Raw genomic sequence first — 25,347 nt, 5'->3', positions numbered from 1 at the left:
ACTCTTGTAATACCAATTGAATCAAAACAAAAGACTTAAGACCCAAACCTGCAATGCCATTTCATTGATATGGGTAGAAATTAATCATATTTTTTTGTTGTTTTTACATGTAAAAAAGACACTAGCTGACGAACTATTATAAAGTCTGTTTTGAATTCTTTATTAAGCTGCTGTTGGTGATACTGATGATGGTGATGACGATGACTTTGAAAATTAATTTTTTATTGGGTCATTTCTGTGGAATGAAAGTGGGGTTCGGCGGTGAAATTTTTTAATGTTAGACTTTTATTCATGGTTTTTAACACAATTACGTATAAAAGAATATCTTACCTTTACATATTTTGTCGAACACACCAAAATTTTAAATCTGAAAAAAATAATAGCTTAATTAATTATTTCAGTAATAGCTAAACAAAATTAAAATTAAAATAAAAAAAAGATATCTCAAATTACGACAAAAAAAACAATAACAAATTCCCATATAAAACATTCAAGGACAAGGCTATATTAACTTCGAGGATGATTCTGAAAATCTACATTTCTATATCGTATATGTACCAAACTCATCTCAAAAAATCACTCTTAAAAATTCTTTTACTTTACCACAATTTTATATCTCCTTCTTCACATTCATCCCGAAATGGCCATCTTCCATCATCTAGCTTAAATTAGTACCTCTCTTTATTGGGTCAACGTATAAATTTCTCATGAGAGCTCCGAAAAAATGTGGGTTATGCATAAATTATTCACTTTATTTATGGCCTTTTAGAAGAATTCTATTTCAAGTTTATTTCTTAAGTCTTTTGTTTCATTATCATAGATATATCTGCTTGGCAAATAAATTTATGGACTTTTGAAGAAATTCGCTATAAAGAATGTAAAATGATGTTTTTCTACTATTTTTCGATATTTATGATTCACATCACATGCATATATCTACATACTGTAGTTTTGTAAAAGCTTTAATGGGTGTGAACAAAATGTTCTCTATATGTCATGTAATCAATCTAAACAGATTTATCAGAGGACGTCAATGGTATATTTTACAACATTTTTCAAAGGCATCATGTTGATCAATGATGGTGAAAAAGTGAATGAATATGAGTAACACATTTAGAAAGAAAAAAATGAATACTACGAATTTCGATTATAACTTAAACTATCCCATGTGTAAAAAATTATATGAAAACAATCAATTTAATAGCAACTTTTGCAGCAATTTCAATCTCCATAGGAATTATTATCAAAATTTAATTTCCAAACGATATTTTTTTTAAATTCATTTCTAAAAAAATATTGTCAAAATTTCATTTCTATAGGAATATTTGTAAAAAAATTCTTTCCAGAGAAAATTTTGTCAAAATTTCATTCCAATATTATCAAGATTTAATTTCCATAGGAATTTTTTTCACAACTTAATTTCTAGGATAGGAAATCTCGTCAAAATTTCATTTCTATAGGAAAATTTGTCAAAATTTCATTTCTATAGGAAATTTTTGTAAAATTTCATTTCTATAAGGAATTTTGTCAAAATTTAATTTCTATAGGAAATTAAATTAAATTTCATTACTACACTCCAAAAGTGAACTCTCTATTTCACTAAAGCCAATTTAACTTCATTTTAGTTCATGGTATTATTATGTTTGGAGAAAGTTTGCTTTACTCTAATAATTTTTTGCGGACTTTAGTTACTCCGGAGTCGACTCCAGGTTGTGTACCTTAATCTCATTTTAATAGTATTCCAATTGTAATTTTAAGGTGTAGTGTTCCAAAAATAGACAGATATAAGTATTCCATTTTGCCATATGTGTTTATATGTCCTAAAGAATCCTAATTTTAAATTTTGATACGACTCGACGACAAATCTCATCATTTTAGGGATGTAAAGAACTCTATATTTTAATGTCAGGCCAATAAATTAAAATACGACACAAGACTATATAGAGACCACATCAAAATATGGGTAGTCAACAACAATCTCCATAATATGTATTTATAAAAACAAAAAATTTCAAAAAATAATTAGGCTTCCAGGAGTAAAATCCTGGTATTAATCTATATAGGCATTTTATAAAAAATAAATCTATATAAAAAAGAAAAGTACACAAAAATCAAAATTTCGGGCTAATCAGATAGAAAGTTTAGAAAGAAAATGTAATGTGTCGGATATAGAAAACAAACATAAACTGCCAAAAATTAGGACGGGCGGAATTTTAAATAACCACTACTATACAACAGATGACAGGCACAGCTGGAGAGTTACGAATATTTTTTCTCTAGAAATAAAATGGTGAAACATCGATTTCAGAAGACCGGCTCAGATGGCACGTTGGCAGAGGTTCATTTTAAAATTACAGCTTCCAAGGACATCGGGTGTATATGGAGACTTCTCAAGTAATTACCTTCATATACAAAATCTGGGCCGTCGGTACATTTCCGCATTTATTTATGGATCTCAAATAACTCTAAAGATTTTATACTGGGAAAAACTTCTTTAACCCAGATATGCCGACCGTACTACATGTAGTACACCTGTTATGTTCAGGTTTCTGCGTTTACAGTGCTTTACATTTGCTAATCTACTTGTTGGTGTGCTAAGGAATATAACGGCCCGTTGGCATATCTTGGTTAAACAAGGTATGGGTATGTAGGTGCTATATCATAAAATTGTCCGGTTTGACCCATCTTCGAACTCGACATGCCTGCCAAAAAATGTAGAACGTTAGGTTATACTGCTTTATAGCCTTAAAATTGTACCTTTATCAAGAGTATATACAGGGTCAAAAATCTATATTTTAATATGTTAAAAATGGACAATACAATTGATCAATTCAGTCCATATTCTAGTAAAGCCTACTTTTTATATCACCGTGAAATTTCACCCATATAAATACACTTTCAATGGCCTGAAATCCATTACTTCGTTTTTCGTTGTTCGATAGGATATGATAGAAAGTGTTTTTCAAAGTTTGTTTCGTCAGAGTCGGAGTCGAGCAAAATTTCTACGACTCCGGCTCCTACTCCGACTCCAGCAAAATCTTCAGATTCCGACTCCAAGACTTCGACTCCGGCTCCGACTCCACAGCCCTGCTAAAGATTTACTGAATTCGTATATCTCACAAAATAGTTCATTATTTCTTTAAATTTGTAAATTTTACTACTAATACAAAACCTTCATGAACATCCTATGTCACTTCATGAACATCCTATGTCACTGAAGACATTCTTGCACTTTTTAACTCCAATTTGTTTCCTCAAACTACAAAATTTTCTTTGAAAATTGAAAAAAATATTTATGTCTAATAAATCTTCTTGAATTTGTCGAAAAATATTTACTTATTTTTGTGATGTCGGCGTGATGCCAGCGTTTGTAATAATGTTTAGTTAACATTTTCTAAAAATATTCAAAATTTTCTAAAATTAACAAAAATTGTTCTTCTTGGTGGGTTCACTGTTTTTTCAGCATTTTGCCAAAATTTCATTTCTATAGGAAATTTTTGTAAAAATATATTTATATAGAAAATTTTGTCAAAATTTCATTTCCATACAAAATTTTGTCAAAATTTCATTTCTATAGGAATTTTTTGCAAAATTTTATTTCTATTTGAAATTTTGAAAAATTTTAGCAAAATTCTATTTCTATAGGAAATGTTTGCAAAATTTTATTTCTATAGAAAATTTTGGCAAAATTTCATTTCTATAGGAAATTTTTGGAAATTCTATTTCTATAGGATATGTTTGCATAATTTCATTTCTATAGAAAACTTTGTCAAAATTTCATTTCTATAGGAAATTTTGCCAAAATATCATTTCTATAGGAAATTTTTGTAAAAATATATTTATATAGAAAATTTTGTCAAAATTTCATTTCAATACAAAATTTTGTCAAAATTTCATTTCTATAAGAAATTTTGTCAAAATTTCATTTCAATACAAAATTTTGTCAAAATTTCATTTCTAAAAATTTTTTGCAAAATATCATTTCTATAGAAATTTCTTTTTTCAAAATTCCATTTCTATAGGAAATTTTGTCAAAATTTCTTTTCTTTAGAAAATTTTGTAAAAAATTTAATTTCTACAGGAAAGTTTGTCAAAATGTCATTTCTATAGGAAATTGTATCAAAATTTCATTTCTATAGGAAATTTTATCAAAATTTCATTTCTATAGGAAAGTTTGTCAAAATGCCATTTCTATAGGAAATTTTTGCAACATTTCATTTCTATAGGAAATGTTTGCAAAATTTCATTTCTATAGAAAATTTTTGCAAAACTTCATTTCTATAGAAAATTTTGCCAAAATTTCATTTCTATAAAAAAAAATTTGCCAAAATATGGGAAATTTTCTCAAATTTTATTCTATAGAAAATTTTCTTAAAATTTCATTTCCATAGGAAATTTTCCCAAAATTTCATTATATAAAAAATTCCATATCGATAGGAAAAATTGTCAACATTTCATTTCTAAACAAGTATATACAGCAGTAAGTTCGGCCGGGCCGAATCTTAAATACCCACCACCATGAATCAAATATAATAGGGGCTATGCCAAACACATGCACCGATTAGGACCATTTCCGATACACACCTTTATAGTCCCAAAATACCTCTAGATTTCCAATTTCAGGCAAATCGTGTAGTAAATACAGTTTATAGAAGCCCAAGAAGCCAAATCGGGAGATCGGTCTATATGGGGGCTATACCAAAACATGAACCGATACGGGCCATTTTCGACACACCTCTTTATGGACCCAAAGAAAGTACAGTTTCTAGACGCCCAAGAAGCAAAATCGGGAGATCGGTCTATATGGGGGCTATGCCAAAACATGGACCGATACGGAATATTTTCGACACACCTTTTTATGGTCCTCAACTACTTCTAGATTTCCAATTTCAGGCAAATTGGACAAAAACTACGTTTTTTATAAGCCCAAGACGCCAAATCGGGAAGTCGGTTTATATGGGGACTATATCAAAACTTGGACCGATATAGCCCATCTTCGAACTTGACCTTCCTGCAAACAAAAAACGTATTTGTGCCAAATTTCAGGACGATAGCGCCATTACTGAAGATTGTCGCGTGATTACAATAGACAGACAGCCAGACAGACAGACGGACATGCTTATATCGTCTTAGAATTTCTCCCTGATCAAGAATATATATACACCTAGACCTCGCTTTGCGTCGCGGATACGTTCCACAAAAACATGACGCAAAGTAAATTATGAGTTTCTATGGCAAACCAGACAGATAACATCGCAACATCGAAACAACGCAAAACGAAACGATGCAAAACGAGGTGTAGGTGTACTTTATATAGTCGGAAATCGATATTTCCATGTGTTACAAACGGAATGACAAACTTATTATACCCCCATCACCATTCTATGGTGGTGGGTATAAAAAAATTTTTATTTAATTTCTAACAAAATTTGTCAAAATGTATTTTTATAGAAAATTTTGTCAATATTTAATTTCAAAATTTTCTATAGGAAAGTTTGTCAAAATTTTATTTCTATAGGAAATTTTACAATAATTTCATTTCTATAGGAAATTTTGTAAAAATATCATTAATTTTTTCAAACCTTTATTTCCATAGGAAATTTTCTCAAATCTTCATTCTACAGAAATTTTTCTCAAAATTCCATTTCCATAGGAACTGTCAACATTTCCATTCCAAAAAAAATTGTTAATTTCATTTCTAACAAAAATTTTTCAAAATCTAATTTCTATAGAAAATGTTGTCAAATTTCTTAATTTCTAAATTTTCTATAGGAAATTTTGTCAAAACTTCATTTCTATAGGAAATTTATGCGAAATTTCATTTTTTACAAAATTTCATTTCTATAGGAAATTTTTGTGAAATTTCATTTTTATAGGAAATTTTTGCAAAGTATCATTTCTATAAGAAATTTATACAAAATTTTATTTCTATAGAAAATTTTTGGAATTTTTTTGCACAATTTCATTTCTATAGGAAATTTTTGCGAAATTTCATTCTTATAGGAAATTTTTGCAAAGTATCATTTCTTTAAGAAATTTATACAAAATTTCATTTCTGTAGAAAATTTTTGGAATTTTTCAATTCTATAGAAAAAAGTTTCATTTTTTGCAAAATTTCATTTCTATAGGAAATTTTTGTGAAATTTCATTCTTATGGGAAATTTTTGCAAAGTATCATTTCTATAAGAAATTTATACAAAAATTCATTTCTATAGAAAATTTTTGGAAATTTTCAATTCTATAGAAAATTTAGTGAAAATTTCATTTATAAAGGATATTTTTAGAACTTCATTTCCGTATGAAATTTTGTCAAATTTTGATTTTTATAGGCGGTTTTCTTTTCCAAAATATCACTTCTAATACATACACAAATAGTTTTTTAATACAAACAAAACACATTTATTTCTTCCCTCGATTAACACTTTCTTGCCACATTTATGTAGGTGGTCCAATTGTTTAACCATTAAGAACATTTTTTGAAATATTATGAATTCTAAAAGCTAAATTGAGTTTAACGACCATTCACCATAACACCAATGAAATAAAATATCACAATTTTACTATTTATGTTCATTGTAGATCAACAATTACCTCCCATGCTCACCAAGTTACATGAATCAGCCTCCACAAAATGGTATTAAAAGCATTTTGTTGTGCTGTTTTGATAGAAATCTACAAAAAATTTTATTTTTGTCTCATTAAACATTTTGGTTTGGATAAAATTCAATAAAAACGAGTAGATAGAGGGTTATAATGCAAAACAACGGCCTTTGGGCTATTTCAAAACAAACAATACGTCCACCCTTCTTTCCTTAGCCACTTCAGACCAAACATCCAAAAAAACAAACACGAGACAAACAAGACAATGGGAATTCTGCGAATTTTTTAATTAGGGATCACCAAAAAAATTTTGGTTTTTCGACATACAAAGAGCAACAAAAAAAAACGACTTTTTATAAACCTCAATGATTTACCAATCAAAACATGATTAGTACAGCCTTTATTGGTTAAAGGCAATCTATCAAATTAATAACTTTATTGGCAAACATATTTGAAGAACATAACTGATGATTATTAAACCTTCAAAAAAAAAAACATCCTTGATTACCTGCGCCTCATTGTTGTTAACAAATGATCTTTTGTAGTTGCCTTAAAAAAAGAGGAACCTGATTGCCCTCCAGTCTTTAGATGGCTATCGAACAAAAAAGGGGAGGGTAAATTCGATATTTGTTACCTTTGATTAGAGCTGATATTTTTTTTTTTTTTTGAGATTGTCGCCTTGACATGGGCACACAAAGTTAATTTCTTTTTATTAGCTCTTACTATATTCTAACTAACCGAATAAATTGTAAATACCATTTTTTTACTAACCAAACAATTGAAATCTGTATAAAATTTTTTATAGACATGAATTTTGACAAAATTTGCAATAGATATGAAATTTTGACAAAATTCCCTATAGAAATTAAATTTAGACAAAAGTTCCTATAGATATGAAATTTTGAAGAAATTCATATAGATATGAAATTTTGAAAAAAAAAATCTATAGATATGAAATTTTGAAAAAATTTTTTATAGAAATAAAAATTTAACAAAATTTCCTATAGAAATGAAATTAAGACAAAAGTTCCTATAGATATGAAATTTTGAAAAAAATCGTATAGATATGAAATTTTGAAAAAAAAAATTCTATAGATATGAAATTTTGACCAAACTTCTTATAGATATGAAATTTTGACAAAATTTCTTATAGATGTGAAATTTTGACAAAATTTTATAAAAAAATACATTTTGACAAAATTTTTTATAGATATGAAATTTTGACAAAATTTCCTCTAGAAATGAAATTTTGACAAAATTTCCTATAGAAATGAAATTTTGACAAAATTTCTATAGATATGATATTTTGAAAAATTTCTTTTAAATATGAAATTTTGACAAAACTTCTTATAGATATGAAATTTTGATAAAATTTCTTATAGATGTGAAATTTTGACAAAATTTCATAAAGAATTGACATTTTGACAAAAATTTCCTATAGATGTAAAATTTTGAACAAAAAAAAATCGTGATATGAAAAAATTCTCATAGATATTAAATTTTAACAAAATTTCCCATAGATATAAAATTTTGACAAAATTCCCTATAAATATAAAATTTTGTCAAAATTTCCTATGGCTATGAAATTTTGAAAATTGAATGAAATGAAATTTTGGAAACTTCCATTGATATGCAGTTTTGACAAAATTTCTTATAGGTATACAATTTTGACAAAATTTCTTATAGAAATAAAAATTTAACAAAATTTCCTATAGAAATGAAATTTAGACAAAAGTTCCTATAGATATGAAATTTTGAAAAAATTCGTATAGATATGAAATTTTTAAAAAAAAATTCTATGGATATGAAATTTTGACAAAATTTCTATGGATATGATATTTTGACAAAATTTCTTTTAAATATGAAATTTTGACAAAATTTCTTATAGATATGAAATTTTGACAAAATTTCTTATAGACATGAAATTTTGACAAAATTTTATAAAAAAAATTACATTTTGACAAAATTTCTTATAGATATGAAATTTTGTCAAAATTTCTATAGATATGAAATTTTAATAAAATTTCTATAGATATGATATTTTGACAAAATTTCTTTTAAATATGAAATTTTGACAAAACTTCTTATAGATATGAAATTTTGACAAAATTTGAAATTTTGACAAAATTTGTCATAGATATGAAATTTTGACAAAATTTGTCATAGATATGAAATTTTGACAAAATTTCTTTTAGATATGAAATTTTGACACAACTTCTTATAGATATGAAATTTTGACAAAATTTCTTATAGATATGAAATTTTGACAAAATTTCTTATAGATATGAAATTTTGACAAAATTTCTTATAGATAAGAAATTTTGACAAAATTTGTTATAGATATGAAATTTTGACAAAATTCCTTATAGATATGAAATTTTGACAAAATTTTCTAAAAACTTGACATTTTCACAAAATTCCTTACAGCTATGAAATTTTCACAAAATTTCTTATAGATATGAAATTTTGACAAATTTCCTCAAAAACTGACATTTTGACAAAATTTTGACGAAATTTCCTAAAGAACAGACACTTTGACCAAATTTACTAAAGAATTGATATTTTGACAAAATTTCCTATAGATATGAAATTTTGAAAAAAAAATCCTGATATGAAAAAATTCCCATAGATATAAAATTTTGTCTATATATGTGAAACTTTGAGACAATTTCATATAGAAATGAAATTTTTACAAAATTTCCCATAGATAAAAAATTTTGCTAAAATTTCTTATAGATGTGAAATTTTGCAATTGTCAGAGTGAAAATTAATAGGCACGTGGTCAAAGTCATGCCATTCTTCGCTTGTCACTGAATTCTTATCTTCCTTTCCTAAAGCACTTTAAACTACCAAACAACAAATCATGTTCTCTTCTTCGCCTTTTTCGGATACAAAAAAAATATTTCAATGGCATTTTATCTAAATTTTGCAATCTTTTACCAATAATCACAGTATAGTCAAAGGTTCATCCTCAATTTGCCTGTACATTAATAAAAAAAAAATTGTATGGGACTTAGGTTTGCGGTCAGATAAGTGTCGTTCTTTGATACACAAAAACAAACAAAAACATTTGTTATGTGACGACAACATTAATGTTTCCCCAGAAATTTTTTATAGTTTTTCGTTTGTATTTTTTTTTTTTTGCGTAGGCTTTATTTGTAATAGATTTTTTCTTTTCTTCTAAGTAAATGGAATAAAATTGTTCGACGTTTTAGCTGCTAAGAAATGATGTCATTGTGGTTTTTATTGAAATTTTGTTTTGGCAAAGAAAAAACAATGGCGAACAACAGCAACATCAACAAAAAGACCCAAACAAAACATTGGCAACAAATGACGATGTTAACGACATCAGACTTTAACTTGAACTTGGAATGTCGTTTAACATTAAATGTTCAGTCATAGATCAAATGAAATAGAAATCTTGTAGTTTCGTTGTTATTGCTGCCATTGTGATACCAATACACCAGCTGTCTTTTTGCTATAGCTGCGTGGTAAGTGTGATCAAAAATGAACAGCTGAACAATTTTTTTTTTACAAAAAATAATAAATATTGAATTGAATAAACTAACACAAATACACAAACATTCAAAGATAATAGAAAAATGTCAAAAATGACCTTAACTGCATGATTCCCAGACCGCAAAAACTGTCTGTGGCCAACAAATCAAAAGACTTAAGCGACAAACTTCAATGAAAACTTTACAGACACACGTGCCACCGTATTTATGTTTGTAAACTTATCTATGTCCATAGGCTACTCTCAGTGACTGGTTGATATATTTGTTTGATAGACTATAGTGGGCTAGATTTGTATTTTAATCTTTTATATATATAAACCAAACAATGTAACTATGAGAGTTGTTTTATTTTAATAATAAACTTCCGTAAACAAATCTTGTGGGCTTTTGAGATACTAAAAAAAAATTACTTTCTGAAAAATTTATTTCTTGGGAAATTTTCCAAAAATTTCATTTCTATTGGAAATTTTCAAAAAATGTCGTTTCTATCTAAACATTTCATATAAAAACGAATTTCTATTTTTTCGTTTCCGAAAATTTCATTAATTTCCTTAGGGAATTACATTTTCTCAAAATTTAATTTCCTGAAATTGCTGAAAATTTAGTTTTTCTATGGAATTTGTTTGAAAATTTTATTTCTATGAATAATTTCTACAAATTTCACTTCTATCAGCAATTTTCTGAAAATTTCATTTCTGCACGGAATTTATTTTAGAATTTCTGTTTCATATGAAACTTTTCTAAAAATAACATTTAGGAAATTTGTTTAAAATTTCTTCTCTATAGCAAATTTTCTGAAAATTTAACTTCTATAGAAAATTTTCCAAAAATGTTATTTCTTTAGAGAATTTCCACATATTTAATTTCTATAGGAAAATTTCCGAAATTTTTATTTCTATAAGAAATTTTTGGAAGTTTTTATTTCAATAGGACATTTTCTAAAAATTTCAATTCTATACGAAATTTTCTGAAAATTTCATATCTATAAAAAAATTTAAAAATTTCATTTCTATCATAAGTTCCGAAGTTTTTATTTCTGTAGGACATTTTCAAAAAATTTCAATTCTATAAGAAATTTTCCAAGAAATTTCATTTCCTTAAACAATGTTCTGAAAATTTCATTACATAAGGGAATTTTCTTAAAAATTTTTTTTTTTATGAAATTATCATAAAATTTAATTTCCTTTGGAAATTTGCTGAAAGTTTCAATTCCATAAAAAATTTCTAAAAATTTCTGTAAGAAATTTTTTTAGAATTTCTGTTTTATAGGAAATTTTCTAAAAACAACATTTACAAAATTTTCTTAAAATTTCTTCTTCATAGCAACTTTTCTGAAAATTTCACTTCTATAGAAAATTTTCCAAAATTTTATTTCTATAGGGAAATTCCAAAAATTTCATTTCTATAGGAAATTTTTCGAAAATTTAATTTCTAAAATAATTTGTTGGAAGTTTATATTTCTATAGAATATTTTCTGAAATTTTCATAAAATTTAAATTCCTTTGGAAATTTTCAATTCTATAAAAAATTTCTAAAAAATTCTGTACGAATTTTTTTTAGAATTTCTGTTTTATAGGAAATTTTCTAAAAACAACATTTACGAAATTTTCTGAAAATTTCTTCTCTATAGCAAATTTCACTTCTAGAAAAAATTTTCCAAAAATTTTATTTCTATAGGGAATTTCTAAAAATTTCATTTCTATAGGAAATTTTCTGAAAATTTCATTTCCTTAGGAAATTTTCTGAAAATTTCATTTCTTTAGAAAATTTCACTTCTATAGGGAATTTTCGAAAGTTTCATATCAATAAAAAAATTTAAAAAAACTTCATTTCTATCATAAGTTCCGAAGTTTTTATTTCTGTAGGACATTTTCAAAAAATTGCAATTCTATAAGAAATTTTCCAAAAAATTTCATTTCATTTCTTAAGGAAAATTCCATTACACAATAAAATTTCATCACTATAGGAAATTTTCCAAAAATTTTATTTCTATAGGGAAATTCCAAAAATATCATTTCTATAGGAAATTTTCCGAAAATTTATTTTCTATAAGAATTTGTTGGAAGTTTGTATTTCTATGGAACATTTTACGAAATTTTCATAAAATTGAATTTCCTTAGGAAATTTTCTGGAAGTTTCAGTTCTATAAAAAATTTCTAAAAATTTTACTTTCATCGGAAATATTCTGAAAATGTAATTTCTGCACGAAACTTTCTTAAAATTCCTTTTCTAAAGGAAATTTTCTGAAAACTTAATTTCTATCGGTAATTTTCTGAATATTTTGAATATTTCCTTAATTTCTATCGGTAAATTTCTGAATATTTTGAATATTTCCTTTCATTAAGAAGATTTCAGAATATTTCAAACCTATATGAAATTCTTTATTTCTAAAGGATCTTTTCCAAAAATTTCATTTCTATAGGAAATTTTCTGAAATTTTCATTTCTATAAGAAATTTTCTTGAAATTCCATTTCTATAAGAAATTTTCTAAAAATTTAATTTCTATAGGAAATTTTTTAAAAATTTCGTTTCCATAGGAAATTTTCTGACAATTTCATTTCAATAAGAAGATTTCAGAATTTCTCATTTCTATAGCAAATGTTCATTATGTTTGGGTAATTAACGGCAACTTTCATTTCTATCGGACATTTTTTGATATAAAAATTTTCTGGAAATTTCAATTCTATAGGAAATTTTCCAAAAATTTCATTTTTGTATGAAAATTTCATATCTAGACGAAATTTTCCTAAAATTTTCTGAAAGTTTCTATAGGAAAATTTCTGTAAATTTGATTTTTATAGGATTTTTTTTTTTTGAAATTTCACTGCTATGGGATAATTTCTGTAAATGTTACTGCTATTGGAAACTTTCAAAAAAAATCCTTCCTATAGAAAATTTTATAAAAATTTCATTTCTAGAGGAAATTTTCTGAAAGTGTCACTTTAATTGAACATTTCAATTTTATAGGAAATTTTCTGTAAATTTGATTTTATACGATTTTTTTGAAATTTCACTGCTATTCTGTAAATGTAACTGCTATTGGAAACTTTCTCAAAAATTTCATTTCTATAGAAAATTTTATACAAAATTCATTTCTAGAGGAAATTTTCTGAAAGTGTCACTTTAACTGAAAATTTCAATTTTATAGGAAATTTTCTGTAAATTTTTTTATAAGAATTTTTCAGTTGGGCAGCGTCTAAGGACGGACTATATGGCGACCCAGCATGTATAAGAGGCGTATACTTTATGGAGATCTGAACATTTATACGAACGGATCGAAGATGGCTGAATGCACGGGCAGTGCTATATACTGCGAAGATCTAGGGATCAGGGAGTCATATGGATTAGACAACGCATGCAATATCTTCCAGTCGGAGGTACTTGCTGTCGTCAAAGCTGCGGAGCTCCTGTTGGCCACTTTCTGTGCCAGTGTCCGGTACTACCTTTTAGAAGAAACAAGATACTGGGCTCCTTTTTCTTTCAGGACATTGCTGAGGTGCGTGACTGTGGTTTAAAGGATATACTCGCCTTTATCAAGGCTTCATGATGGAAAACCTAGAGAAGCGTAAAGGAGTTATGACCGACCAGGGCAGATGAAGACAGATGTCGAAGAGGAAAGAGAAAACCTCGAGGAATCACAATGAACCATCATGGTCTAAGTGGACACCATTTCTCCGCATAAGGTTTTGCTGTCATCCTCCATAACCTAACCATGAGAAATTTTCTAAAAATTTCATTTCTATAGAGTATTTGTTGAAAATGTTATTTCTGTAGGAAAATTTCCAAAAATTTTTGAATATGATAAATTTCTAAAAATTTTGTTTCGGTACACTAAAAAAACTGTGTAGCCACCATGGCGAAAAAGTTTGGTAAGTTTAGAAAATTTTGATTATTTATAAAAAATTTTAACTAAACAGTTGACATCACTCAGATATCATAAAAAGTAAGTAAATATTTTTCGACAAATTCAAGAAAATTTATTAGACATAATTAATTTGTTTCACTTGTTAAAGAAAATTTTTTAGTTTGAAGGACAAAAATGGAGTTCAAAATTATAAGAATGTCTTAAGTGCATAACGAAATTCATGATGGGCGCATTTGTAGTAAAATTTACAAATTTAAATAATGAACTATTTTGTGAAAAGTACAGATTTAGTAAATAGTTATTCATTATACCCTCCACCATAGAATGGGGGTATATTAACTTTGTCATTCCGTTTGTAACACATCGAAATATTGCTCTAAGACCCCATAAAGTATATATATTCTGAGTCGTGGTTAAATTCTGAGTCGATCTGAGCATGTCAGTCCGTCCGTCTGTTGAAATCACGCTAACTTCCGAACGAAGCAAGCTATCGACTTGAAACTTGGCACAAGTAGTTGTTATTGATGTAGGTCCGATGGTATAGCAAATAGGCCATATCGGAGCACTTTTACGTATAGCCCCCATATAAACGGACCCACATATTTGGCTTGCGATTGCTCTAAGAGAAGCAAATTTGATCCGATCCGGCTGAAATTTTGTACATGGTGTTAGTATATAGTATATCGGTCCATAATTACATATAGGCCCCATATAAACCGATCAGCCGATTTAGCTTGCGGAGCCTCTAAGAGAACCAAATTTCATCCGATTCAGCTGAAATTTGGTACATGGTGCTAGTATATGGTCTCTAACAACCATGCAAAAATTTGTCCACATCGGTCCATAATTATATATAGCCCCCATATAAACCAATCCCCCGATTTGGCTTGCGGAGCCTCTAAGAAACGAAAATTTCATCCGATCCGACTGAAATTTGGTACATGGTGTTGGTATATGTTCTCTAATGACCGTGCAAAAATTGGTCCATATCGGTCTACAATTATATCTAGCCCCCATATAAATCGGTTCCCAGATTTGTCCTCCGGAGCCTCTTAGAGGAGCAAAATTCATCCGATCCGGTTGAAATTTGGAACATGGTGTTAGAATGTGGTATCTAACAAACACGCAATAATTGGTCCATATCGGTCCTTAATTATATATAGCCCCCATATAAACCGTTCCCCAGATTTGATCTCCGGAGCCTCTTGGAGGAGCAAAATTCATCCGATCCGGTTGAAATTTGCAACGTGGTGTTAGTATAAGGCCGCTAATATACATGCCAAAATTGGTCCATATCGGTCTATAGTTATATATAGCCGATCCCCAATCACACAAAAATTGGTCCATATCGGTTCATATTCATGGTTGCCACTCGAGTCAAAAATAATCTACCAAAATTTTATTTTTATAGAACATTTTATTTCTATAGAAAATTTTGTCAAAATTTTATTTCTATAGAAAATTTTGTCAAAATTTTATTTCTAAAGAAAATTTTGTCAAAATTTTATTTCTATAGAAAATTTTGTCAAAATTTTATTTCTATAGAAAATTTTGCCAAAATTTTATTTTTATAGAAAATTTTTTCCAAATTTTATTTCTATAGAACATTTTTTCCAAATTTTACTTTTATAGAAAATGTTGTCAAAATTTTATTTCGTCAAAATTTTATTTCTATAGAAACTTTAAACTTAATTATATACATATTTAATCGGCCTTTTTTAGTTTAATATATACCACGTATGGACTATGTGGTATATATTACGGTGTTAGGAAGTTTTAAGATACCTTGCCATCGGCAAGTGTTACCGCAGCCCAAGTAATTCGATTGTGGATGACAGTCTTCAGTAGAAGTTTCTACGCAATCCATGGTGGAGGGTACATAAGCTTCGGCCTGGCCGAACTTACGGCCGTATATACTTCTTTTTATATAATTTTTCCCCCGTAATTTAGTTCATTTAACTAACGTACGCAAAAAATTAGTAGAGTAAAGTAAACTTGAAATAGAGGGTTCACTTTTTTTTAAGTGTAGGAAATTTTGCTAATATTCCATTTTTATATGAAATTATGTCAATATTTAATTTCTATCAGTACTTATGTTATATAAAAATTTTGTAAAATTTCATTTTAATACGAAATTTTATTAAAATTCCATTTCCATTGAAAATTGCGAAAATTTTCTATCTGTCTTCCAAAAAAAAAATCCATAAAAATAAACTAAACTTAAATTTATTTAAAACTCATCCGTATTGTGCTTAGCTTTTCTAACCACGAAAACATGATAAATATGTAATCATATTTGATCTAATAATATGTTTTAATTGATCACTTGAAGCATAGAGTTCAAAGAAATGCCGCCACCATCACTCTATTGTAATTGTAATTAATAGCCGCTTGTAACATACTCCTTCGATTTGTAATGAAATCAATTGTTTTCAATGTTTATTTGAAATTAATTGCAATTCCAATGAATTTGTTCACCTTACAACCACATCAAAAGAACGATGGAATTAAATAGTGACTATCTCTGCTGGCAATTTAGTTGGAAATTTTTATTTAAACTTCTCACACCCCTATCCAATCATGGTAAATATTTACTGAGAATAATGTTCGAAAGAAAACTAAACAACACTGTCGATAATCACTTATGTGAATTCACGAGTGCGGCTTTCGTGTAGGTGTTAAGTGTAGTGACTGACCTCAGAGTTAGTTACCCAGAATGAAATGTTTTCTTATATTTGTTTTTTTTTTTTTTTTTTGTGAAACAATTCTTTGAATTTGAAAGAAACGAAATTATCAGTGGAGGGAATATGATGACTAATTTTGGTGAATCATTTGAAATATTCTATTGAGTTTTTTTTATATATACCTCTTGTACTCTTTTAGGACATTTTTCACAATGCACAAAATATCGCCCACATTTCGTTAACATACCATAAAAAATATATATTGCAAGGTATTCTCTAAGCCCTCCTTACCCCTAATACTTTTTCAACGACTATTTGGAATAACAAACAAATATTATTCCAATCTTATTGACATTTATGGAAAAAATGCATTACTTAGTTCCCCCCATTCAATAACAATAATATCATTGGCATTTATGTGTATTACAAAAAAAAACGATATGAATTAATAAGCTATTGGGAAAATGTTTTCTTATCTCTATGCAACAAACGAAATATAAATAATAACGATATAATGACGGTCAAAACCGAACATAGGATACCACACAAAAAAATATTACCTAATTTGTTCCAATTAAAAAATTGATTGAAGTACAAAATTTTTCTATTAAAAAATTAATTGATACAATTTCATTTCTATAGGAAAAATTCTGTAAATTAAATTTTTATAGGAATTTTTTTGAAATTTCACTGCTATGGCATAATATCTGTAAATTTCACAGCTATAAATATAAAAATAAAATTCTATAAATTTTACTGCTATTGGAAACTTTCATAAATTTCATTTCTATGTGAAATATTTAAAAATTGTATTTCTGCTGAAAAATTTCTGAAAATTTCATATCTTATAGAAACTTTCTAAAATTCTCATTTCTGTAAGTGTACATTAGTAAATTTTTCTGAAAATTTCACTGCTATAGCAAAATTTCTGAAAATTTCATTACTATAAGCAATTTTCTAAAAATTTCATTTCTATAGGAAAATTTCATTTCTAGAGGAAATTTTCTCAAAATTTTCTAAAAATGTCACTTCAATTGAAAATTTTCTCAAAATTTAATTTTTATAGAAAATTTTCTGTAAATTTCACTTTTATAAGAAAAATTTTTGAAATTTCACTGCTATGGGAAAATTTCTGTAAATTTATCTGTAATAAAAAATTTTCTATAAATTTTACTACTATTGGCAAAATTTCATTTCTACAGAAAATTTTCTAAAAATTTCATTTTTATGGGAAATTTTCCAAATTTTCACCCATTCAATAACAATATTATCATTGGCATTTATGTGTATTACCCTCCACCATGGATTGCGTAGAAACTTCTACGAAAGACTGTCATCCACAACCGAATTACTTGGGTTGTGGTAATACAAACCGATGGCAAGGTATCTTAAAACTTCTTAACATCGTCTTCTAAACTGTAAGTTGGTCCATACGGGATATATATTAGACAAAAGAAGGCCGACTAAATATGTATATAACTCAGTTCTTGATCGGTATACATAGGGGAGTCTATAAATAATTACGAACCGATATAAACTGTTGCGTAGCAATTAGAGAGCCTGAAGTGAAATATGGAGGTCGATTTATATGGGGGCTATGTACAATTATGAACCGATTTGGACCAACTTTTGCATGCACAGAAAAAATAGGCCTCAGTTTCGGCGATCACCTCTTCATTGCAGTCAAAATTTTTCCCTGCGAGCATCCTTTTGAGGTCTGAGAACAAGAAAACGTCGCTGGGGGCCAGCTCTGGAGAATACGGTGGGTGGGGAAGCGATTCGAAGCCCAATTCATGAATTTTTGCCATCGTTGTCGTCGGTGCGTTGTCTTGGTGGAACAACACTTTTTTCTTCTTCATAAGGGGCCGTTTTGGCGCGATTTCGACCTTCAAACACTCCAATAATTTCATATAATAGTCACTGTTGATGGTTTTTCCCTTCTCAAGATAATCGATAAAAATTATTCCATGCGCATCCCAAAAAACAGAGGCCATTACTTTGCCAGCGGACTTTTGAGTCTTTCCACGTTTCGGAGACGGTTCACCGGTCGCTGTCCACTCAGCCGACTGTCGATTGGACTCAGGAGTGTAGTGATGGAGCCATGTTTCATCCATTGTCACATATCGACGAAAAAAACTCGGGTGTATTACGAGTTAACAGCTGCAAACACCGCTCAGAATCATCAACACGTTGTTGTTTCTGGTCAAATGTGAGCTCGCGCGGCACCCATTTTGCACAGAGCTTCCGCATATCCAAATATTAATGAATGATATGACCAACACGTTCCTTTGATATCTTTAAGAACTCTGCTATCTCGATCAACTTCACTTTACGGTCATTCAAAATCATTTTTTTGTTTTCGTCGGTAACCACCTCTTTCGGGCGTCCACTGCGTTCACCGTTATCCGTGCTCATTTCACCACGCTTGAATTTTACATACCAATCAATTATTGTTGATTTCCCTGGGACAGAGTCCGGAAACTCATTATCAAGCCAAGTTTTTGCTTCCACCGTATTTTTTCCCTTCAGAAAACAGTATTTTATCAAAACACGAAATTCCTTTTTTTGCATTTTTTTCACAATAACAAAAGATGCTTCACAAACGAAGCTCTATCTCACAAACTAATTGACTTACAGACGTCAAATTTTGACACGAATCATTTGGAGGTTGGTACTATATAAAAATAATATGCATTTAATACTAGCGACGTCATCTATGTGTCAGACCTGGGACTTATCAGCCAACCTGCTACCATATCAAGCTATCAAAAATTTTATGAACTAAACGTGAGTATAAAGTTCAATGATCGTACACATAAGTTCAATATGAACTAAACCAAATGAAAATTTTCGTACGATTCCCAAATATAGTAAGAGTGAACTACTGTATGGTAAAAACGGTCATGATTTGGCGCCAATGATTTTCTTCTTTACTTTTAGTTAATTTTTTCTGATGTAATTTCGAAAACTGCAGTTCAAAAGTACAAGAGGGCTTTAAAATTTCCTGGTTGTAACAACGCTTTGTGAAAATTCATTCATTCTTATTATAAAACAGTTCACTTTTTTTCGGTGTGGATGTTGGAGGCCATATGCTAACACAACATACAAAATTTCAACCCGATCGGATGAAATTTGCTCCTCCAAGAGGCTCCGTAGGTCAAATCTGGGGATCGGTTTATGTGGAAGCTACACAGAAAAAAATATCACCAAAATATTTCCAATTAAAAAGTTAATTGAAGTTGAAAATTTTTTCAATTAATAAATTAATTGATACAATTAACTTTTTAATCATGATAGAAACATTAAGTTAATTAAGTCAATGATTGAAAATTTTAAAATTTGTAATTAAAAAATTAATTGAACAATTAACCTTTTAATCTAATTCGTAAGACTAATTAAAAATGTATTTCAAACAATCATTTGTTAATCCAAATAAAAACTCTAAGCCAATTCAGAAAGTAATTAAAAATAGTTACCATTTTTAATTAATAAATTAATTGAGTTTTGCAATCAACATCAATTAAATTTTTAATTGAATCAATTAAAAAATTAATTGAAATTTGCTGAAAAAATCAATTAATTTTTTAATCAAGAATTTTTTCTATGCCCAATTAAAACTGTGATTGATACTATCATTTTCGTGATTGAAGACATTTCAATTAAAAAATTAATTGGATCAATTAATTTGGTGATTGAATCAGATTTTTTTTTTTTGTGTGTATATATAATTATGGACCGTTATGAAGCAAGTTTTGCATGGTTGTTATAGACGATATACTAACGCCACGTACCAAATTTCAACCGGATTGGATGAAATTTGCTCATCCAAGAGTCTCCGGAGGTCAAATCTGGCGATCCGTTCATATGGGGGCCCTATTATGGACCTATTTGGACCAATTTTTGCATGGGTATTAGATGCTATATATCAACACCAGGTAGCAAATTTCAACCGGATCGGATGAAATTTGTTCCTCCAAGAGGCTCCTGAGGGTCAAATCTGGGGAACGGTTTACATGGGGGTTATATATAATTATGAACCGATTTTGACCATATACCAACACCATGTATCAAATTTCAGCCGGATCGGATGAAATTTGCTTTTCTTTGAGGCTTCGCAAGCCAAATCTGGGGATCCGTTTATATGGGGGCTATATATAATTATGGACCGATATAGACAAATTTTTGCATGGTTGTTAGAAACCATATACTAACATCACGTACCAAATTTCAACTTCCAAGGGGCTCCGGAAATCAAATCTGGGGATCGGTTTATATGGGGGCTATATATAATTATGGACCAATTTCTACTAATTTTTGAATGGGTGTTTGAGGCCATATATTAAAACTACGTACGAAATTTCAACTCAATCAGATGAATTTTGCTCCTCCACGAGGCTCCGGAGGTCAAATCTGGGGATCGGTTTATATGGGGGCTATATAATTATGGACCGATATAGACCAATTTTTGCATGGTTGTTGGAGACCATATACTAACACCACGTATCAAATTTCAACCGGATCGAAAAAATTTTGCTCTTTCTAGAGGCTCCGAACGTCAAATCTGGTGATCGGTTCATTTGGGAGCTATATATAATTATGGACCGATTTGGACCAAGTTTTGCATGGTTGGTAGAGACCACATACCAACACCATGTATCAATTTTCAGCCGGATCGGATAAAATATGCTTTTCTTTGAGGCTTCGCAAGCCAAATCTGGGGATCGGTTTATATGGGGGCTATATATAATTATGGACCGATATGGACCAATTTTTGCATGGTTGTTGGAGACCATATACGAACACCATGTACCAAATATCAGCCGGATCGGATGAAATTTGCTCCTCTTAGAGGCTCCGGAGGTCAAATCTGGGGATCGGTTTATATGGGGGCTATATATAATTGAGAACCGATATGGACAAATTTTTGCATGGTTGTTAGAGATCATATACTAACACTACGTATCAAATTGGTCCAATATGGCCCATTTTCAATACCGTCCGACCTACATCAATAACAACTACTTATGGCAAGTTTCAAGACGATAGCTTGTTTCGTTCGGAAGTTAGCGTGATTTCAACATACGGACGGACGGACATGCTTAGATCGACTCAGAATTTCACCACGACCCAGAATATATATACTTTATGGGGTCTTAGAGCAACATTTAGATGTGTTACAAACGGAATGACAAAGTTAATATACCCCCCATCCTATGGTAGAGGGTATAAAAAGTGATGGGAAATTGTTTAATTTTCAATTAAAAATTTATTTCAAACAATCAATTTATTAATCAAACTAAACACACTAACGGCCATTTTCATGAAGCTCCGTTAGTGCTACGTTAGCTAACGAACTTTTAAACCGCACTATGGACATATCTGTCATCTTGGCTATATATTATATATGTCAGTTAGACACTTAACTGCTGAAAATTTTTCAGTTAAAGTTAACCAGAGAGAAGATATTTGCAATTTATTTTGTGTTAACTGGCAGTTAAAACCTAATGGAGCTACATGAAATTGGCCGTAAGTCATTTAAGAAAGCAAATTGTTACGTTCTTAATGAAAAAATTAATTGAGTTTTGCAATAAACATTAAATTTTAATTGATTGAAATTTGCCAATGAAATCAATTAATCTTTTAATCGAGTTTTTTTTTTCTTTAATGTCCAATTAAAACTGTGATTAACACTATCATTACCGTGATTGAAGACTTTCCAATTAAAAAATAGTTGGATTAACCAATTTCGTGATTGAATCAAGAAATAAAATTTGTGTGTGCATAGACAACCTACACGGACGAAAAAGATTGTTTTTCATATGTTTGAGAGAAAAAATTTTTTACACAATATTTTTTAGTAGAAGCATACAATGTTCATAAACTATCACAGAAAAATATTTCACGAAAATTTTTCCAATTAAAATTTTAATTGAGTTTTAAAAAATATTAAATTAAAAATTTTATTGATTCAACAAATTTTTTAATTGAAACAAAAATCAATCACAAAAATTAATAGTATCAATTAATTTTTTAATTGAATCAATTAATTTTTTAATTGACCTTCAATTAATTTTTTAATTGATACTATCATTTCTGTGATTGAAGACATTTCAATTAAAAAATTAATTGGATCAATTAATTTCGTGATTGAATCAGAAATTTTTTTGTTTGTGTGTAGCATAACATGTTTGGGACATATATGTTAATATGTCAGAACATATTATGTGTGGGACATAAAATGTTTGTAAATATAATATGCTTGGATGCAAACATATATCGATTTAGAAATAGCCTATAAACATATATGTGTGTTTAGAAAGAGAGACCTAGAGAGTATGCTGCAAGTAAAAGAATGGAAGTAACCAATTGGCGCCTTAAAAAAATATATGTATAAAGAAAATTTCATTTCATTTGTTTTTTGTATGGACCTGAAAATATATATGCTTGAAGCGAAATGTGGTTGGGGTATATGTTACAAAAGCGATTTTTTTTTTTTTTTTTGAGGGTATACTACATTACAGAAAGACCTACGGACGGAAAGCTAGGGCATGATCGATATACGATGGATTTCTGAAATCATCAGTATTTCTGGTGAACACCTTTAGCAAAGTAGCAAAGTTATTATACCCCAACCACATAGTTATATAGGGTGCAAACAAAGTCCCACCTTTCTACTTCAATCATTCAGACATTCAAAAATGTTTCACAGTCACGTTTGATGGAAATGTAGACAGAGTTTTTGTTGACCGAAGGCGACAACATTTCGCGTTGTCTCTTATTATTATTATTGTCATGGTATAATGTGTTATAATGACCACTATTGGCAACAGCAAGAACACCCGCAACAACGAGTTCAACAGCACAAAAAAAAAACAATAAAATAAAATAAATTTAATAATGTATTGCGGGGGAAGATATGGCCAGCCTTTGAAGGTGGTGTGAAGGTGGACACAAAACTTGTTAATAAAAAAAAAAAACAAAAAAACAATTTAGAAATATAAAATTTAATCGAAAATTCAGATAATATGACACAATATCCATTTGGGAGACTGGATCCTCTACAGTAACCTCTGACAGCCTCCAAATGTTTTAAAACCCTCATCATCATTTTGTTTTTGAGATCATTAAATATTGTTTGGCTTTGATATGTCTGTGGCAGTTTTTTCATGTTTCCTAAGGTGGAAATAATTTATTGCAATCGTGAATGAAACAAAAACAGCACAAATAAAATCAAAAGTGTTGGGAAGTGGCTTTTACCTTTTTCGCCGCCTGTCAGCCATTGCGGCGTTAAGACAAAGCTTTTGTGCCAAAAAAATCATTTTAATGAGCTGATTCGGTTTAGCTACCCTTGTGGTCGTCGTCGTTTGAAAAACTCTTACAAACCCGATTATTTAGGTAATGCCATTAATTTGACAATGCACGGTATCCTTATTAATTTCTGGATTTCTCCTCCATCAAATGTAGGCAGGCAGACCACGTCCCATATCTAAATCTTACGCACTTTAAGTTTGTGTAGCGACAAGAGCAACTAACACATACAGGTGATAGAGAGCAAAATTATAGCACACAATAAAATCAATTCGGTTATGTGGAAGCAATATCGCAACATTTTATGATTATTTACTATTCTTTCCTTTCTTGTCAAAACGAAGAAATCAATATAAATTTCCCTTCATAAGCTAGACCAACAATCCTACATCTCCGGCGGTTGACCACCTGTCTATCGTTCTATTCATCTATTTTAGTTGTACTTCCAATATCCAGTCCCCAGCCTCCAAAAGTCGCCTGCCCGTTTTGCATACAAAGGTTCGTGGGTGGTGGTACATCCGCGGTGATTATCCGCTCTTAGTAATGCTGGTGATATTTTTGAATATTTCAAAACTTTTGTAAGCGTTTTCTCCGTATTTTGAAACATCCTTTGTCTTTGAGCTTTACATAGAAATGGGCAGCACTCGTTGATAAGAGAGAAATTCATCACCTATGGTATCACAATGGTCTAAAAGTTCGGGCAGCAACTATATCTAACCTAATAGGGATTACTCCAGCGAATGCTGCAGTAATTCTTCCATCATGTCCACTATTATCCTTTGAATACTCGTTATAACCATCACCACAGGATCTTAATGGGGGTATAATAATGATCTGGGAGAAATTCTATGACGATATAATATCCGTCAAATTTGGCACAGATTCTTTTTTTTTCGGTATGCAGGTCAAGTTCGAAAATGGGCTGTATAGGTCCTTGTTTTGATACAACTTTGACTTTTTGGTCTTATAGACACCGCAATTTTTATCAGATTATCCTGAAATTGGAAATCTAGAGGTATTTTAGATCCAGAAAGAAACTTGCGGAATATGGTATAAATGGGTCCATGTTTTGGTATTGCTCCCCATTTGACGTCTAGATACCCCTGTTCAAATCTTTTTTTTTTTTAGATCCATAAATAGGTGGCGAATATGATGTTAACCGGTCCATGTTTTTTATAGCCTAGGCCCTACGTTCACAGTGTCTAAGCATGAATATATATTTTTAGGAAAAGCAATTTTCAATCTCGACGTCTCGATACCGCAATCTATACGTATCCAGAATATTCGTATTTCACGTGTTTCTTTTTGTTATCGTTTTTTTACTAAGCCTGTTGTAATAAGCATCCCAATATATTTCGTCCTTTTTACCCA

The 25,347-nt window shown here is 29.4% G+C and overlaps 1 protein-coding gene across 1 annotated transcript in view; it reads right to left on the bottom strand.

Moving 5' to 3' along the window:
- The window catches only part of blo (bloated), a gene marked incomplete at its 3' end in the record, with an annotated part of 354,695 nt that overhangs the window by 290,026 nt on the left and 39,322 nt on the right, over nucleotides 1-25,347 (bottom strand). The window contains 1 exon segment of the mRNA XM_075309344.1: nucleotides 331-367.

Source organism: Haematobia irritans, chromosome 5 (assembly GCF_050003625.1).
Source record: "Haematobia irritans isolate KBUSLIRL chromosome 5, ASM5000362v1, whole genome shotgun sequence".
In the NCBI taxonomy this organism is placed as follows: domain Eukaryota; kingdom Metazoa; phylum Arthropoda; class Insecta; order Diptera; family Muscidae; genus Haematobia; species Haematobia irritans.
This window is presented reverse-complemented; position numbering and strand designations above follow the sequence as displayed.